The sequence below is a fragment of the Panthera onca genome, chromosome X (assembly GCF_046562875.1).
Source record: "Panthera onca isolate mPanOnc1 chromosome X, mPanOnc1 haplotype 2, whole genome shotgun sequence".
NCBI classification, from domain to species: domain Eukaryota; kingdom Metazoa; phylum Chordata; class Mammalia; order Carnivora; family Felidae; genus Panthera; species Panthera onca.
Genome location: NC_138357.1, coordinates 64,931,815 through 64,952,472, shown reverse-complemented (window position 1 = coordinate 64,952,472; position 20,658 = coordinate 64,931,815). Strand labels below are relative to the sequence as shown.

General features: G+C 35.8%; 1 pseudogene; it reads left to right on the top strand.

The window, feature by feature from the left end:
* Positions 1–5,102: 5,102 nt before the first annotated feature.
* On the top strand, positions 5,103–6,047 carry LOC145714619 (calmodulin pseudogene; annotated as a pseudogene).
* The last annotated feature ends 14,611 nt before the right edge of the window (positions 6,048–20,658 follow it).

Sequence of the window (20,658 nt, the reverse complement as noted above, 5' to 3'; positions counted from 1 at the left end):
TCCTACAGCCAGGCCAGAAGTAACTTCACTGCCTTCACTGGCATATTTTGGGGGGAAGGAGTGAGAGATAAAACTCCCAAGTAAATGTGGATCTTTTAACTTATTCCTCAGTTATAGAAGATGTGATATATGTTTGGGGAACAAGGCAATGTATTGTAACTTTCTTGAACTTTATTGACTATTTTCTCAGCAGAACCATTTCGTGAACCTTAAACACTTATTTGGTTTTGCAAAGACCATATTTTTATTCTATTGTTTGTTGACTTTTATTTACCTAATTCTTTACTACACGTCTGCTATGTCATCTATAGACATAGCTTTTATTTGATGGCTTACATTTGTCTTCTTGGATCTCTTCAAAGAATAATAGAACTCCCCTTGGCAGTGGGGGCTGTTATTAAGCCTCTCACCCTGACCCAATTGTCTTTTTTTTTTGCAAGAGCTTCATTAGCAGAGTCGAGAGACAGGATTTTTGCTCTTCAAAGTTAGATTTTGGGCATAATGGAAAGACTTTTTTCAGCCCTTTCCAAGCAATATTGAATATTCACAACCTATTCACTGACAAGTATCATTCATACTTTTTAAAATGCTAATCTAATAATAAGAAAAAATAAATTAAAAAAAAGCAGCTTGAAACACTAATGGTCCAAGTATTGGGCTCATTCAAGTATTTCATTGAAGGAACACATGAAAGGAGTAGCCTTATAACCTCCTCACCATGCTTGTATAAATTCAAATATGTAATACTAGGTTAAAAATGGTGTGAAATCACAGTGCTGTCTTATGTCACTAAGTTTAACCTTTTCACTTAGATGCATGTGTGTGTGTGTGTGTGTGTGTGTGTGTGTGCATGTGTGCGCGCATATGTCTGTTTAACTATGGAAAAGTTCAAGTATTTTCAAAAGAAGAGCAATTAGTATAATGATCCCCCATGTACCTATTACTCAGTTTCTAACAACATCAACACATGGCCAATCTTCTTTTTCTCTGACTATACCTATTTTCCCTACCCCATATTACATTAAAGTACACTTCACACATTATGTAATTCCATTTTTAAATATTTTAATAAGTTACAGTACTATTTATTTTTTAAAAGATTTATTTATTTACTTTTGAGAGAGAGAGAGTTTGAGTTGAGGATGGGCATAGAAATAGGAGGAGAAAGAGAATCCCATGCAGCCTCCATACTATCAGTGTGGAGACTGATGTGGGGCCTGAACCCACAAAGCATGAGATCATGACCCGAGCCAAAGTCAGCTGCTTAACTAACTAAGCCACCTAGGTGCCCCAATAAGTTATAGTACTGAACTATTCAATATATGATCAAAAAAGGTTAAATAATAAGACTGATTTAAGATGTTTTCAGTAATGACATCAAACACTAAATTCAAACAAATATAAGAATTTCCTTTTGATCAATATGAACAGTTGCCAACTAAAATAAAAATGTTTATTAACCTGACTCTGTTTTCCTTAGATGAGCCTTCTACTGCAGAAGTGTTATGGAGACTTTATCTTGCAATTGTATCCTTCTTATATGAAGGAGAAATAAAAGTTTCCCCAGACAAACAAATGCTGAGGGAGATCACCACCACTAGAACTGCCTTGACAGAAATGTTAAAAGTTCTTCACGCTGTAATGAAGACGTTAATCAGTGACAGGAAAACATGTGAAAGTACATGAGACACTGGTAAAGGTGAAAAATAGACAGTCAGACTTAGAAAACTGCAACTCTCTATTAGGATGAAGTGTTAACCCCTCAACTATAGTAATGAAGTTGAGGGGAAACAAAGTAATAAAAATACCTATAGCCACAATATATTTACAAATACATGGAATAAAATAAGTAAATTATAAAATCAATAATATAATAAAACTGAGACTTTATAGCCATTCAAAGATAAGTTCATGTCAGCCTAAAGTGGGCTGTTTTATCTATTAGACATTTTAAATAACTTAAAAGGTAACCACAAAGTAGAAACCTAGAGTAGATCCACAAAGACAAAGAAAGGGGAAACAGAGGATATCACTATGGAACTTAAGGAAATTACAAAAATATGCAAAGACAATAGGAAAAAGAAACAATAAAAATACAAAACAATGAAAAATTAGTAAGATGGTATTAATAGGTCCTTATATATCAATAATTATTCTAAATATAAAGGGATTGAACTTACCAATCAAAAGGAACAAAATTGCTGGATAGAATTTTTAGAAATCCAAGTATATGCTGCCTAAAATAGGCCAATTTCAGATCTAAGAGCACTAAAATAGGCCAATTTCAGATTTAAGAGCACATATAAACTCAAAGTGAATGTATGGAAATAGATATGCCATAAAAGTTTAAACCAAAGAAAGTAGGGGTAGCTATATCAGACAAAACAGACTTTAAGCCAAAAACAGTAACAAAAAACAAAGAAGGTCATTATATAATGATAGAAAGATCAATGCATGAATAAGATACGGCCATTATATATATATATATATATATATATATATATATATATATATACCCAACATTGGAATACCTAAAAATATTAAGCAAATAATAACAGATCCAAAAGAAGAAATAGACAATACAATAACATTAGAGGACTTCAATACTTCGCTTTCAAAAATGGATAAAATAATACAGAGAGAAAATCAACAAGGAAATAATGGACTTGAATCATACATTGCATCAAATGGACCTAACAGACACGTATAGAACATTACACCTAAACAAAGCAGAATACACATTCTCAAGTGCACACAGAACACTGTCAAGGATAGATCATATAATAAGTCTTAGCAAATATATAAAAGATTGAAATCATACCAACTATCTTTTTTGACCACAATGATTCAAAACTAGAAATCAACATGAGGAAAGCTGGAAAATCTACAAATATGTGAACACTAATCAGCACCCTCCTGAACAACCAGAAGATCAAAAAAGAAATCAAAATGGAAATCAAATATATTTAGAAACAAATGAAAAGAAAAACACAACTTACCAAAGCCGATGAGAAGGCATAAAAGTGGTTCCGAAAGGGAAGTTAATAGTGGTAAAATGTATATATTAGGAAATTAGAAAGATTAAAAATAAACAACCTGACTTTACATCTAGAGGAATTAGGAAAAAAATCAAATTAAGCCCAAAGTTAAGGGAAAGAAAAAATAAAGATCAGAATGGAAGTAAATGAAATAGAGAGTAGAAAAAAAAGATCAATTAAAATAAGAGCAATTTTTTAAAAGGATAAACAAAATTGAGAAAACTTTACAATGCTAAGAAAAAAGAAAGATGACTCAAATAAAATTAGAGATGAGAGGAGTAATCATAAGTGACACTACAGAAATACATGTTATAAGAGACTACTATGAACGACTATAGCTAACACATTAGATAACCTAGATGAAATGGATAATTTCCTAGAATCATTAAACCAGGAAAAAAAAATAGCAAGTATAAACAGACCAACAATGAGTAAGGAGTTGAATCAGTATTCTGTGCACTGTTAGTGGGAATGGAAATTGGTGCAAACACTGTGGAAAATGGTGCAGACATTCCTCAAAAAATTAAGAAAAGAAATACCAAATGACCTAGTAATGACACTACTGGCTATTTACGCAGTAAAGTTATGCAAAGGTAACAAAAAAGCTAATTTGAACTTTAGTGTTTATGGCAATATTACTTCCAATAAACAAGATCTGGGAGCAACCTAAATGTCCACTGATAGCGGAATGGATGTTAGAAGGTGGAATAGAGACAGTAAAATAACCTCTAGACTGAGAAGTCATTTTGAGACCAAAAGAAAACCCAAAAAACAAACAAAACAAACAAACAAAAAACAATGCAAGTCAGTCCATACTGTTTACAGAATTTTATTCAAGGTGACTTACTAAAGGGTAGATGGGGCAGACAGATGATCCAGCCACACTACACAGCTACTCTCTGCCAGAGTCTGGACCTTAATCCACAGCTTTCATAGGGCAAGGGGCATTGTGGTAAGGTCAAAGGGCAATCTAAAATAGCACCTTCTTTTTTAAAATGGGTTTTATTTTTTTAAGTTTATTTATTTTTTTGAGAGACTGAGACAATGCAAGTGGAGGAGAGGCAGAGAGAAAGAGAGAGAGAGAGTCCCATGAAGGCTCCACACTGCCAGTGCAGGGCCTGATGTGGGGCTTGAATCCACAAAGCTGTGAGATCATGACCTGAGCTGAAACCAAGAGTCAGATGCTTAACTGACTTAGCCACCCAGGCGCCCCTAAAGTGGTTCCTTCTATGCACCAGTCATTTCTACTAGTTATCTAAAGTGGTGCCTTCTGTGTGTCACTTTAGAGAATATCAGAACAAGCCTTCTCACATTGCATTCAGAATGTACATTAACCTCCAAGGGCCCTAAACACACAACCCTGAAGGAGGTCATTTCATGGGCATAAACAAAATGAAGGTCCAAAGATGATGGAGTCAGTGTTTTCAGCAATCCTGAAAAAGATATATATACACATACACACAGATGTGGGATAGATAGATGATGATAGATAGATAGATAGATGATAGATAGATACGTAAAGAATCGAACATTACTCAGACAAAATAATGAGATATTGCCTTTTGTGACAACATGGATTAACCCAGATAATATTATGCTGAGCAAAATAAGTCAAAGAAAGAAAAATATCATATGATTTCACTTATATGTGGAATATTAAAATAAATCAAATGAACAAACAAAAACATCAAAACAGAAACAGACCCATAAGTACAAAAAACAAACTGGTGGTTGCCAGAAGGGAGGGAGGTGGGGGATGGGTGAAATAGGTAAAGGGGATTAAGAGGTACCAACTTCCAATTATAAAATAAATAAGTCATGGGTATGAGAAGGATAGAGTAGGGAGTATAACCAGTAATATTGTAATAACATTATATGGTGGCAGATAGTAACAACATTTAATCATGGCGAAATTGTGTAATTTATAGAATTGTCATATCACTCTATTATACACATAAAACTAATTGAATGTCAACCATACTTCAATAATAATAATAATAATTAATAATAATAATAATAATAATAATAATAATAATAAAATTCCAAACATAGACACCCCCAGGACAAGATGGCTTACAGATGAATTTTACCAATCACTTAGGGAAGAATTAATGCTAATCCTTCTGAAACTCTCCCAAAAATTTAAGAGGAGGAGAAAAATTTAAGAGCAGGATGCCAAACTCATTCTATAGAGGCAGAATTACCCTGATATGAAAGCCAGATGAAGACACTACAAGAAAAAAAAAATCTAGAGACCAATATCCGTGATAAACCAAGTTGCAAAAATACTGAAAATAATATTAACAAACTCAATTTAAGAACTAATCAAAAGGATTATACACCATGACTACGTGAAATTTACCCCAGGGAAGGATGTTTTAAAATACTCAAACATGACATATGAGTTCAAGTGGGGCCAGTGAGCTGAGTGATTTTGCGGTCACTTCTCAGAGACCAGTGCTACTTACAGCATAACTGACCAACTAACTGAACATCAGATTTCAGAATTCAAAGAAGTTGTTTCACTATTTGACAAGGATGATGATGGAACTTTAACAACAAAAAGAATTGGGAACTCTAATGAGGTCTCTTGGGCAGAATCCCACAGAAACAGAGTTACAGGACATGACTAATGAAGTAGATGCTAATGGTAATGGCACAATTGACTTCCCAGAACTTCTCATAATGATGGCAATAAAAATCATAGACACAGACAACGAAAAAGAAATTAGAGAAGCATACCACGTGTTTGATAAAGATGGCAAAGGCTATATTAGTGTAGCAGAGCTTAGCCATGTGATGATAAACCTGGGAGAGAAGTTAACACATGATGAGGTTGATGAATTCTCAGGGAAGCAGATATTGATGGAGCTGGTCGGGTAAACTATGAAGAGTTTGTACAAATGATGACATGAAAGTGAAGACATTGTACAGAATGTGTTAAATTTCTTGTACAAAATTGTTTATGTGCCTTTTCTTTTTAACTTATCTGTAAAAGGTTTCCCCCTGATGTAATATATATATATATATATATATATATATATATATATATATATACATACCTGTACAGGAGCGTCTGGTGGCTCAGTTGGTTAAGCATAAGACTCTTGATATTGGCTCAGGTCATGATATTAAGGTCATGAGATTGAGCCCCATGTGGAGTCCAGTGTTGGGCTCCATGCTGTGCATGGAGCCTGCTTGGGATTCTCTCTTTTCTCTTCTCTCTGTCCCTCCACCACTCACACACCCTCTCTCAAAATAAATAAATAAACATTTAAAAAGTTGCCTGTATAGTAATTAGGATTCCATTCCTCCATTTTTTTTTTCTTTTCTCAGCTTTCTGTCATTGTCCTGAAACCTTATTTTAGAAAATTGATCAAGTAACATGTTACATGTGGCTTACTCTGGATATATCTAAGCTCTTCTGCACATCTAAACAGATGTAATTGGTCAAATGAGGGAACATCTGTGTTTTACCTTTTTAAAAAAATAGTTTTCTTTAGGAACTGTCAGCATGTTGTTGAAATGTGGAGATGTAACTCTGTGGACTATGGACTCTGTGTGGACAATATGTACTTAAAAGCTACACTATTGCAAAACAGGTGTATTATCCAGGTGCTTTTACACTATTTTTTGGTACTGATGGTCCTGCACCTAAAACATTTTTTTTATTACTACTTGCTTTAAAAAAAAGTTCATTTATTTATTTTGAGAGAGAGAGAGAGAGAGAGAGAGAGAGAGAGAGAGAGCAGGGGAGATGCAGAGAGAAAGAGAATGCCAAGCAGGCTCTGCTCTGTCAGTGCAGAGCCTGATATGGGGTTTGATCCCATGAACCATAAGATTATGACCTGAGCCAAAATCAAGAGTTGATGGTTAACCAACCGAGCCACTCAGGCACCCCTATTACTTGCTTTTTAAACTTTGCTTAGCCACTTAGAGAAAATCTGCTTATGGCATGATTTGCCACAAATCCATTCCAAGTTTTGTATTTGTTTTCCAATAAAAAATAGTTTACCCAAAAAAATAAATAAATAAATAAATAAATAAATAAATAAATAAATAAATGTGATACACTTCATAGGATGAAAGATAAAATTTATACAATCATCTCAAAAAATGCAGAAAAAGCATTTGACAAAATACATTTCTAATGGTAAAATCGGTCAACAGATAAGTATAGAAATAACATACCTCAATATAATAAAGGCCATATATGACAAACCCATAGTTAACATTCTATTAATGGAAAATACTAATCTTTTCTTTGAGGATTAAGAACATGACAAAGGTGCCTACTCCATTCTTACTCAACATAGTACTGGAAGTACTAACTAGAGCAATCAGCAAGGCAAAGAAATAAAAGGCATTCATATCTGAAATGAAGAAGTACAATTATCACTATTTACTGATGATACGATCTTATGTAATAAAAATCCCATATACCAAACTAAAAAAACTATTGGATTTAAATGATGGATTCCATAAAGTTGTAGTATATAAAATCAATACACAGAAATCAGGTGTTTTTATATATACTAATAATAAAACATCTGAAAAAAGAAATAAAGAAAATATCCCATTCACAATAGCATCAAAAACAATAAAATACCTAGGAATAAATTTATCCAAAGAAGTAATGGATTTGTTATAATGAAAAGAATAAGACTTCACTGAAAGAAATCTAAGACACAAATGGAAGGACATCCTGTTTTCATGGATTGGAAGACTTAATATTGTCAAAATGTTCATACTACCCAAAGCCACCTGTAGATTGAATGCAATCCGTATCAAAATACCAATAGCATTTTTTGTGGAACTAGAAAAAACAATCCTAAAATGTGTATGGAATCATAAAAGATCTTGAATAGATAAAGCAATCATGAGAAAGAATGAAAAAAACTGGAGGCATCACATTTCCTGATTTCAAACTATATTTAAAAACTATAAGAATTATAATCATGCAGTACTGCAAATAATAATAATAATAATTAATAATAATAATAATAAATAGTCACATAGACCAATGGAACAGAAGAGTCCAGAATTAAGCCTCTGCATATATGGTCAAATAATATTTGATTAGGGGGTCAGGAACCTCCAGTGGGGAAAGGATAGTCTTCCAAAAATGGTATTGGAAGAACTGTATAACCTGCAGAAAAATGAAATTGGTAACATATCTCATACCATTCACAAAAATTAACTCTAAAAGGATCAAAGTCTACACATAAAGGCCTTAAACTATAAAACTCCTGAAATAAAATATAGTGAAAAATACTCCTTGACATTGGTCTTAACAGTGCTTTTTTTGGATATGACACCAAAAGCACAAACAAAAAAAGAAAATATCAACAAGTGGGACTAAATTAAACACAAAACTCCTGCAAAGCAAAAGAAAAAATCAACAAAATAAAAAGACTACCTATAGAATAGGTCAAACTTTTGGCAAACCATGTCATATATCAGATAATGGGCTAATATTCAAAGTCAACCAATTTGACAGTAAATTTCATATATTAAAAAATAAAAATAAAATAAAGAAAAAAAAATAAAACAAAGTCAAACCATAAAAGACTCTTAAAAACTGAGAACAATATGAGGGTTGATGGGGGGTGGGAGGGATGGGAGGGTAGGTGATGGGTATTGAGGAGGCCACCTGTTGGGATGAGCACTGGGTGTTGTATGGAAACTAATTTTACAATAAATTTCATATTAAAAATTTAAAAAAATACAACTGAACAACAACAACAACAACAACAACAAAACCAAACAATCTGATTTTTAAAACTGGGCAGAGGACCTAAATAGACATTTTTCAAAGGAAGATATCCAAATTTCTTTCTTTTTTTTTTTTTTTTTTGTCTTTCAGTGTCAGATTTATTTCACTTAGCATAATACCTTCTGGGTCCATCCATGTTGTTGCAAATGGCAAGATCTCATCCTGTTTTAATGGCTGAGTAATATTCCAGGGTGCATTGTGTGTGTGTGTGTGTATGTGTGTGTATGTATGTGCGTGTGTGTGTGTATATCACATCTTTATCCCTTTACCTATTGATAAACAATGAGGTTGCTTCCATACCTTGGCATTGTAAATAATGCTACAAAAACTAGATAGTTTTCATATTGTTGAGTTTTTAAGAATTTTTAAAATATATTTTGGATGCAATTCCTTTATCAGATATGTATTTATTTTCAATATATGAAATTTATTGTCAAATTGGTTTCCATACAACACCCAGTGCTCATCCCAAAAGGTGCCCTCCTCAATACCCATCACCCACCCTCCCCTCCCTCCCACCCCCCATCAACCCTCAGTTTGTACTCAGTTTTTAACAGTCTCTTATGCTTTGGCTCTCTCCCACTCTAACCTCTTTTTTTTTTCCTTCCCCTCCCCCATGGGCTTCTGTTACGTTTCTCAGGATCCACATAAGAGTGAAACCATATGGAATCTGTCTTTCTCTGTATGGCTTATTTCACTTAGCATCACACTCTCCAGTTCCATCCACGTTGCTACAAAAGGCCATATTTCATTCTTTCTGATTGCCACGTAGTACTCCATTGTGTATATAAACCACAATTTCTTTATCCATTCATCAGTTGATGGACATTTAGGCTCTTTCCATAATTTGGCTATTGTTGACAGTGCTGCTATAAACATTGGGGTAAAAGTGCCCCTATGCATCAGTACTCCTGTAGCCCTTGGGTAAATTCCTAGCAGTGCTATTGCTGGGTCATAGGGTAGGTCTATTTTTAATTTTCTGAGGAACCTCCACACTGCTTTCCAGAGTGGCTGCACCAATTTGCATTCCCACCAACAGTGCAAGAGGGTTCCCGTTTCTCCACATCCTCTCCAGCATCTATAGTCTACTGATTTGTTCATTTTGGCCACTGTGACTGGCGTGAGGTGATATCTCAGTGTTTGTATTTCCCTGATAAGGAGCGACGTGGAACATCTTTTCATGTGCCTGTAGGCCATCTGGATGTCTTCTTTACAGAAGTGTCTATTCATGTTTTCTGCCCATTTCTTCACTGGGTTATTTGTATTTTGGGTGTGGAGTTTGGTGAGCTCTTTATAGATTTTGGATACTAGCCCTTTGTCCGATATGTCATTTGCAAATATCTTTTCCCATTCCGTTGGTTGCCTTTTAGCTTTGTTGGTTGTTTCCTTTGCTGTGCAGAAGCTTTTTATCTTCATAAGGTCCCAGTAATTCACTTTTGTTTTTAATTCCCTTGCCTTTGGGGATGTGTCAAGTAAGAGATTGCTACGGCTGAGGTCAGAGAGGTCTTTTCCTGCTTTCTCCTCTAGGGTTTTGATGGTTTCCTGTCTCACATTCAGGTCCTTTATCCATTTTGAGTTTATTTTTGTGAATGGTGTGAGAAAGTCGTCTAGTTTCAACCTTCTGCATGTTGCTGTCCAGTTCTCCCAGCACCATTTGTTAAAGAGACTGTATTTTTTCCATTAGTATTCTTTCCTGCTTTGTCAAAGATGAGTTGGCCATACGTTCGTGGGTCTAGTTCTGGGGTTTCTATTCTATTCCATTGGTCTGTGTGTCTGTTTTTGTGCCAATACCATGCTGTCTTGATGATAACAGCTTTGTAATAGAGGCTAAAGTCTGGGATTGTGATGCCTCCTGTTTTGGTCTTCTTCTTCAAAATTACTTTGGCTATTCAGGGCCTTTTGTGGTTCCATATGAATTCTAGGATTGCTTGTTTTAGTTTCGAGAAGAATGCTGGAGCAATTTTGATTGGGATTGCATTGAATGTGTAGATAGCTTTGGGTAGTATTGACATTTTGACAATATTCTTCCAATTCATGAGCAGGGAATGTCTTTCCATTTCTTTATGTCTTCTTCAATTACCTGCATAAGCTTTCTATAGTTTTCAGCATACAGATCTTTTACATCTTTGGTTAGATTTATTCCTAGGTATTTTATGCTTCTTGGTGCAATTGTGAATGGGATCAGTTTCTTCATTTGTCTTTCTATTGCTTCATTGTTAGTGTATAGGAATGCAACTGATTTCTGTACATTGATTTTGTATCCTGCAACTTTGCTAAATTCATGTATCAGTTCTAGCAGACTTTTGGTGGAGTCTATCGGATTTTCCATGTATAATATCATGTCATCTGCAAAAAGCGAAAGCTTGACTTCATCTTTGCTAATTTTGATGCCTTTGATTTCCTTTTGTTGTCTGATTGCTGATGCTAGAACTTCCAACACTATGTTAAACAACAGCGGTGAGAGTGGGCATCCGTGTCGTGTTCCTGATCTCAGGGGAAAAGCTATCAGTTTTTCCCCTTTGAGGATGATGTTAGCTGTGGGCTTTTCATAAATGGTTTTATGATCTTTAAGTATGTTCCTTCTATCCCGACTTCCTCAAGGGTTTTTATTGAGAAAGGGTGCTGAATTTTGTCTTTTCTGCATCAGTTGACAGGAGCATATGGTTCTTCTCTTTTCTTTTATTAATGTGATGTATCACGTTGATTAATTTGTGAATGTTGAACCATCCCTGCATCCCAGGAATGAATCCCACTTGATCATGGTGAATCATTCTTTTTATATGCCGTTGAATTCGATTTGCTAGTATCTTATTGAGAATTTTTGCATCCATATTCATCAGGGGTATTGGCCTGTAGTTCTCTTTTTTCCTGGGTCTCTGTCTGGTTTAGGAATCAAAGGAATACTGGCTTCATAGAATGAGTCTGGAAGTTTTCCTTCCCTTTCTATTTCTTGGAATAGCTTGAGAAGGATAGGTATTATCTCTGCTTTAAACGTCTGGTAGAACTCCCCTGGGAAGCCATATGGTCCTGGACTCTTATTTGTTGGGAGATTTTTGATAACCAATTCAATTTCTTCGCTGGTTATGGGTCTGTTCAAGCTTTCTATTTCCTCCTGATTGAGTTTTGGAAGAGTGTGGGTGTTTAGGAATTTGTCCATTTCTTCCAGGTTGTCCAATTTGTTGGCATATAGTTTTTCATAGTATTCCCTGATAATTGTTTGTATCTCTGAGGGATTGGTTGTAAGAATTCCATTTTCATTCATGATTTTATCTATTTGGGTCATCTCCCTTTTCTTTTTGAGAAGCCTGGCTAGAGGTCTGTCAATTTTGTTTATTTTTTCAAAAAACCAACTCTTGGTTTCATTGATCTGCTCTACAGTTTTTTTAGATTCTATAGTGTTTATTTCTGCTCTGATCTTTATTATTTCTCTTCTTCTGCTGGGTTTAGGCTGCCTTTGCTGTTCTGCTTCGATTTCCTTTAGGTGTGCTGTTAGATTTTGTATTTGGGATTTTTCTTGTTTCTTGAGATAGGCCTGGATTGCAATGTATTTTCCTCTCAGGACTGCCTTCGCTGTGTCTCAAAGCGTTTGGATTGTTGTCTTTTCATTTTCATTAGTTTCCATATATTTTTTTAATTTCTTCTCTAATTGCCTGCTTGACCCACTCATTCTTTATTAAGGTGTTCTTTAACCTCCATGCTTTTGGAGGTTTTCCAGACTTTTTCCTGTGGTTGATTTCAAGCTTCATAGCATTGTGGTCTGAAAGTATGCATGGTATAATTTCAATTCTTGTAAACTTATGAAGGGCTGTTTTGTGACCCAGTATATGATCTATCTTGGAGAATGTTCCATGTGCACTCGAGAAGAAAGTATATTCTGTTGCTTTGGGATGCAGAGTTCTACATATATCTGTCAAGTCCATCGGATCCAATGTATCATTCAGGGCCCTTGTTTCTTTATTGACCGTGTGTCTAGATGATCTATCCATTTCTGTAAGTGGGGTGTTAAAGTCCCCTGCAATGACCACATTCTTATCAATAAGGTTGCTTATGTTTATGAGTAATTGTTTTATATATTTGGGGGCTCCGGTATTTGGCATATAGACATTTATAATTGTTAGCTCTTCCTGATGGATAGACTCTGTAATTATTATATAATGCCCTTCTTCATCTCTTGTTACAGCCTTTAATTTAAAGTCTAGTTTGTCTGATATAAGTATGGCTACTCCAGCTTTCTTTTGGCTTCCAGTAGCATGATAAATAGTTCTCCATCCCCTCACTCTCAATCTAAAGGTGTCCTCAGATCTAAAATGAGTCTCTTGTAGACAGCAAATAGATGGGTCTTGGTTTTTTATCCATTCTGATACCCTATGTCTTTTGGTTGGCGCATTCAGTCCATTTACATTCAGTGTTATTATAGAAAGATACGGGGTTAGAGTCATTGTGATGACTGTATGTTTTATGCTTGTAGTGATTTCTCTGGTACTTTGTCTCACAGGATCCCCCTTAGGATCTCTTGTAGGGCTGGTTTAGTGGTGACAAATTCCTTCAGTTTTTGTTTGTTTGGGAAGACCTTTATCTCTCCTATTCTAAATGACAGACTTGCTGGATATAGGATTCTCGGCTGCATATTTTTTTCTGTTTAGCACACTGAAGATATCGTTCCAATCCTTTCTGGCATGCCAAGTTTCAAAAGAGAGATCAGTCACGAGTCTTATAAGTCTCCCTTTATATGTGAGGGCATGTTTATCCCTTGCTTCTTTCAGAATTTTCTCCTTATCCTCGTATTTTCCAGTTTCACTATGATATGTCGTGCAGAAGATCAATTCAATTTACGTCTGAAGGGAGTTCTCTGTACCTCTTGGATTTCAATGCCTTTTTCCTTCCCCAGTTCAAGGAAGTTCTCAGCTATTATTTCTTCAAGTACCCCTTTAGCACCTTTCCCTCTCTCTTCCTCCTCTGGGATACCAATTATGCGTATATTATTTCTTTTTACTGTATCACTTAGTTCTCTAATTTTCCCCTCATACTCCTGGATTTTTTTTATCTCTCTTTCTGTCAGCTTCCTCTTTTTCCATAACTTTATCTTCTAGTTCACCTATTCTCTCCTCTGCCTCTTCAATCTAAGCTGTCGTTGTTTCCATTTTGTTTTGCATTTCGTTTAAAACGTTTTTCAGCTCCTCGTGACTGTTCCTTAGTCCCTTGATCTCTGTAGCAAGAGATTCTCTGCTTTCCTCTATACTGTTTTCAAGCCCAGCGATTAATTTTATGACTATTATTCTAAATTCACTTTCTGTTATATTATTTAAATCCTTTTTGATCAGTTCATTAGCTGTTGTTATTTCCTGGAGATCCTTCTGAGGGGAATTCTTCTCTTTGGTCATTTTGGATAGTCCCTGGAGTGGTGAGGACCTGCAGGGCACTTCCCCTGTGCTCTGCTGTATAACCATAGTTGGTGGGCGAGGCCACAGTCAGACCTGATGTCTGCCCCCATCCCACCACTGGGGCCACAGTCAGACTGGTGTGTGCCTTCTCTTCCCCTCTCCTAAGGGTGGGATTCACTGTGGGGTGGCGTGGCCCATCTGGGATACTTGCACACTGCCAGGCTTGTGGTGCTGGGGATCTGGCATATTAGCTGGGTTGGGTAGGCAAGGTGCACGGGGGCAGGAGAGGCAGGCTTAGCTCTCTTCTCCTTAGGTGATCCACTTCAGGAGGGGCCCTGTAGCAGCGGGAGGGAGTCAGATCCACTGCGGGATGTTTGTCTCTGCAGAAGCACAGAGTTGGGTGTTTGTGCGGAGCTAGCAAGTTCCCTGGCAGGAACTGGTTCCCTTTGGGATTTTGGCTGGGGTATGGGCGGGGGAGATGGCGCTGGCGAGCGCCTTTTTTCCCCACCAAACTGAGCTCTGTCATCCGGGGTCTCAGCAACTCTCCCTCCCTTTGTCCTCCAGCCTTCCTGCTTTCCGAGCAGAGCTGTTAACTTATGACCTCCCAGACACTAAATCACGCTTGCTTTCAGAACACACTCCGTCTGGCCCCTCCGCTTTTCCAGCCAGACTTAGGGGCTCTGCTTGGCCGGCAGGCTGCCCCTCCGCCCCAGCTCCCTCCCGCCAGTCCGTGGAGCACGCACCGCCTCTCCGCCCTTCCTACCCTCTTCCGTGGGCCTCTAGTCTGCGCTTGGCTCCGGAGACTCCGTTCTGCTAATCCTCTGGCGGTTTTCTGGGTTATTTAGGCAGGTGTAGGTGGAATCTAAGTGATCAGCAGGATGTGCGGTGAGCCCAGCATCCTCCTACGCCGCCATCTTCCCTGATTCGAAGATATCCAAATTTCTAACAGGTACATGAAAAGGTGCTCAATACTGCTAACCATCAAGGAAATGCAAATTATAAATAGGATGAGATATCACGTCACACCTGTAAATGGAAATCATCAAGAAGACAAGAAATGAAAACAATGTTGGTGAGGAAGTAGTGAAAAAGGAACATTTGTGCACTGGTTGTAAACTGGTTCAGCCACTGTGGAGAACAGTATGGAGCTTCATCAAAAAAATTGAATACAGAACTATCATATGATATTGTAATTCCACTACTGAATTTATACCCAAAGAAAATGAAAAGAGGTTATTGAGGAGATATATGCACTCCCATGTTTATTGCACCAATAGCTGAGATATGGAAACAACATGTGTCTATTAATTGTTGAACATACAAAGAAGAGGCAGTATATATATCCAATGTAATACTATTCAGCCATGAAGAAATGGAAATTCTGCCATTTGCAACAAGTATGGACCTTGAGAACATGATAATAAGTGACATAATTCAGGCAGAGAAATACAAATACTGTATTGTGTCTTTTATACATAGATTAAAAAAAACCTGAAATCACAAAGTCGAAGAGTAAAATGGTGGAACCAGAGACCGATGGTTGGGGGAATGGAAGAGATGATGTTTAAGGGTACGTACTTGCACCTAGTTGATGAATTAGTCCTGGAGACCTAATACACAGTATAGGGCTTGTAGACAACAAAAAATGTACTTACAAACATTAAACTTGCTAAGAGACCAAATCTTAATTGCTCTTAACCACAAGAGGAAATGATAATTGTGTGATGCAATAAAAGTATTACCTAATGCTATAATGGCGATTATATTGCAATATAAAAGTATCAAATCAAGGTGCCTGGTTGGCTCAGTCGGTTAAGTGTCCATCTTGAGCTCAGGCCATGATCTAGTCGTTCGTGTGTTCAAGCTCTGTGTCAGAATCTCTTCTGTCAGCCCAGAGCCTGCTTCAGATCCTCTATCCCTCCCTCTCTCTGACCCTCTCATGCTGTCTCTCAAGTATAAAAAAAATAAACATGTAAAAAAATACCAAATCATGTTGTACACCTTAAACTTACATAATGTTGTATGTCAAATAAATCTCAATTATATATATACCGATAAATAAATAAAAAATGGATAAATAAAAAATGAAGGTAAATAAGTTGAACTCATACAGCATTCAACTATTCTATATCAACTTACAACTTTGTTTTCTATAAAGAGGTAGAGGAAGAAAAGCATGTTTGGGAAACTAGAGAAGAAGGATCATTACAACAACCAGAGAAGCTTAAATATTCAGAAAAGGCATTTCTTCTTTTTTGTTAAGTTTATTTATTTGTTGAGAGAAGAGAGAGAGAGAGAGAGAGAGAGAAAGAGAGAGACAATGCATGAGTAGGGGAGGGGCAGAGAAAGAGAGGCAGAGAGAGACTTCCAAGCAGCCTCCGCATTGTCAGCACAGAGCAGGACGCGGGGATGGATCTCACCAACCGTGAGATCATGATCTGAGCCAAAATCAAGAGTCGGACGCTTAACTGACTGAACAACCCAGGCGCCCCCTAGAAAAGGCATTTCTAATAATATGATATGCTTAATATAAATCACTTTCAAAACTCTTTTGGTTTGTCTCTGGCTATGAAAATGAAACAAAGCAAAAGACTTGATATTTAAGGTGACCTATTATGTGATGTATCTTCAACTTTAGCTAGAATAGGAAAGTTGTAGAAATTTTCTTGTCTTAAAACTCATGGTAATTAAATAGTTAAACACCGACTGATTACTATGAAGCATGCTTGTGTTAGGCACTGGGGATATGAAGAAAATAATGACAGAGTTAGCTTAATGATGTTGTCTCTACCTCTTGACCTCCCACTTACTCCTCAGTCCATCTTAATCTGGTTTCTTCTGTCAATATTTTATTATCCATCCATCTGTGAACAAATATTTTTTGAGTACCTACTACTGCCATGTAGTAGCTGGGTCCTGGATTTTTATAATAAAAAAAATGTATGGTTGAAATTAACTGTTTACAGATACAATTCTATGTTCAGTTTTAGAGATAAAATACATTTTATTCTAAAATCACCATTGCTTATATTTATGGTCATAATATTTAATATATTTTTAAACTTTAGGTAACATTAAAGAAGAACATGAGACTGCTTTGTCTTTTTGTTAAAGAGAAGCATGGGTTTAAATAAGGTTAGGAAAGATGTCATTTATGATTAAGATGAGGGATAACCTCATTCTATATATCTTCTAGGATCATGTCTAGTAAAAATGGAGATTTGACTTAGTTATCTAAATTGCTGTAGTAAGAAACAGGTTTATATGGACAAATAAGGACAAGGTTTTTTTTTTAACAGCTCTCTCCTTCACAACAAAGATTACTAAAATTTAGAAAAGCCTTTAAACCATCATCTATACTGGAATTACCTTTGATAAAATACTTTTGCCCTGTGCAAATAAATTAATCTTTCTGAACTTCTATTATAACAACCAACAGCTTTACTATTTATCCTTATAAAACAGCTTACTATTTATCCAGCTGTCTATCTTTAGGGCCTCAGTATCTTCTTGTGTAAACTCAAGTTATTCGGCTATAATTTGTAAGAATTATAGTCTATAATATAGTCTAAGTTATTTGACTATAATTTGTAATAAATATATAATTAACATTTTATGGTTTGATGAAATTATTTGTATCACCAGTATAATCAGACATTTCCACTAAAGGTCTTCTCTATCCCATGATATATGAGAGTAAAGATATTCCTCTCTTCTAAGTCCTCCCTGGTGAAGGAAACCACAAAGTTGTTCCAGATTGTAAAACATTGCAAAATTAGGCAGTGTGAAGCTCACAAGACATGCATTTCAGAATTTAGTGTTCGATGTCATAATTAGTGCCTTATGCTGCAAAAAGTAACCACCTCTTAACAGTTTAGGGAGAAGAAATGCAAAGTGCTGCATGGTTTACCTCTGACTTACTTCTTAATTAAGGGTCCTCAAATCCCTATAATACATTCAAGTAAAATTAAATGGCTTATCACAAGAGTTGTTACCACAATAGATGTGGATTTCACAGTCAAGAAAATAATTCTATAGAAAAAAATAGGAGGGACTGGCAGAGATTGTATTTTGCCAAATATATTAAAGCAAATCACCAATTACATCTACTATTACCATTAATATATTTTTAAAGAACATTTTAATCTACCACCCTTATTTAAAGAAAGAATCCAAGCTTGGAATAAAAACATGTTTAACTGGAATGCATTTAGCCTTGTGAAAATGCATTACTTATATTTTTCCCATGTCTGTGAAAATGGTATTATTAATTGGTATTTGAGAACCACCATTGGTATTTTATTTGCATAGGTTTAAATGAAGTGATTTCATTTTCAGGCTTCAAGTAGAGTAGTGATGGGACTTACGGCTTACTATTAGCTCTTGCAAGTTATATGTGCCCAAGAGCCTAGGCTCAGTGCTCAGAAGAAATTTCCTAAGCACAAGTTAAATATAACACACACAAATTAAGCAAAAATTAAAAATAACATTGAAAAGACAAAAGGCCATGCCCTTCTTCATCTCTGGTTACAGTATTTATTTCAAAATCCAGTTAATCTGATACAAGTTTGGCTACTCTGACTTTCTTTGGATGTCCATTAGCATGATAGATGGATCTCCATCCCCTCACTTTCACACTGAACTTGACTTTAGGTCTAAAAAGAGTGTCTTATAGGCAGTATATAGATGGAACTTGTTTTTTTTTTAATCCATTCTGATACTGTATGTCTTTTGATTGGAGAATTTAGTCGTTACATTCAGAGTGATTATTGAAAGATATGAATTTAGTGTCAATGTGTTGCCTGTAGAATTGGTGTTTCTAGTAATGTTCTCTGGTCCTTTCTAGTCTTTGTTGCTACACATTCAAAGCAATCCTTATCAAAATAACACCAGCATTCTTCACAGAAACAGAACAAACAATGCTAAAATTTGTATGGAACCAGAAAATACCTTGAATAGCTAAAGTAATGTTGAAAAAGAAAACCAAAGCTGGAAACATCACAATTCTGGACTTCAAGCTGTATTACCAAGCTGTAATCATCAAGACAGTATGGTATTGGCACAAAAAATAGACACATAGATCAATGGAACAGAACACAAAACCCATAAATGGACTCACAAATGTGTGGCCCACTAATCATTGACAAAATAAGAAAGAATATACAATGGAAAAAAGGCAGCCTCTTCAGCAAATGGTGTTGGGAAAAGTAAACAGCAACATGCAGAAGAATGAAACTGGAGAACTTTCTTACACCATACAGAAAAAAAGTAAATTCAAAATGGATGAAACACCTAAATGCAAGAAAGGAAACCATCAAAATCCTAGAGGAGAAACAGGCAGCAACGTCTTTGACATCAGCAGCAGGAGCTACCTACTAGACTTACCTCTGGAAGCAAGGAAAACAAAAGCAAAAATGAACTACTGAGGCCTCATCAATATTAAAAAAAACAATAACAACAACAAAACTTACATACAGCAAAGGAAACAGTCAACAAAACTAAAATGCAACTGACAGAGTGGAAGAAGATATTTGCAAATGACATATAAGATAAAGGGTTGGGATCCAAACTCAACACCCCTCCCCCGCAAAAAAAAAATTATCCAGTGAATAAATGAGCAGATACTTTTCCAAAGAACATATCCAGGTGGCTAACAGACACATGAAAAGATGGTCAACATCACTCACCATCAAGGAAATAGATATCAAAACCGCAATGAGATACCACTTCATACTTGTCACAATGGCTAAAATTAACTCAGGAAACAACAGCAGTTGGTGATGATGCAGAGAAAACGGAGCACTTATCCACTGCTGGTAGGAATGAAAATTGGTGCATCCACTCTGAAAACAGTGTGGAGTTTCCTCAAAAAAACTAAAAATAGAACTACCCTATGACCTAGCAATTGCACTACCAGGTATTTATCCAAAAGATACAAAAATGCTGAATCAAAGGGGCCCATGCATCTCCCATATTTATAGCAGTGTTATCAACAATAGCCAGTTTATGGAAAGAGCCCAAATGTTCAACTAATGAATGAATACAGAAGATGTGGTATATATAATGGAATATATATATATATATATATATATATATATGTGTGTGTGTGTGTGTGTGTGTATATTCCATTTTGTAGATATATATATATACATATATATATATATATATGTATATATATATAATGGAATGTTACTCAGTTTTTAAAAAGAATGAAATCCTGCCATTTGCAACAATGTGGATGGAACTAGAGTGTATTATGCTAATCGAAATAAGTCAATCAGAGAAAGACAAATATCATATGATTTCACAAATATGTGGAATTTAAGATACAAAACAGATGAAAATAAGGGAAGGGAAGCAAAAAAAAATATAAAAACATGGAGGTGGACAAAACATAAGACACTCTTAAATATAGAGAACGAACTGAGTGTTGCTGGAGGCGAAGTGGGTGGGGAATGGGCTA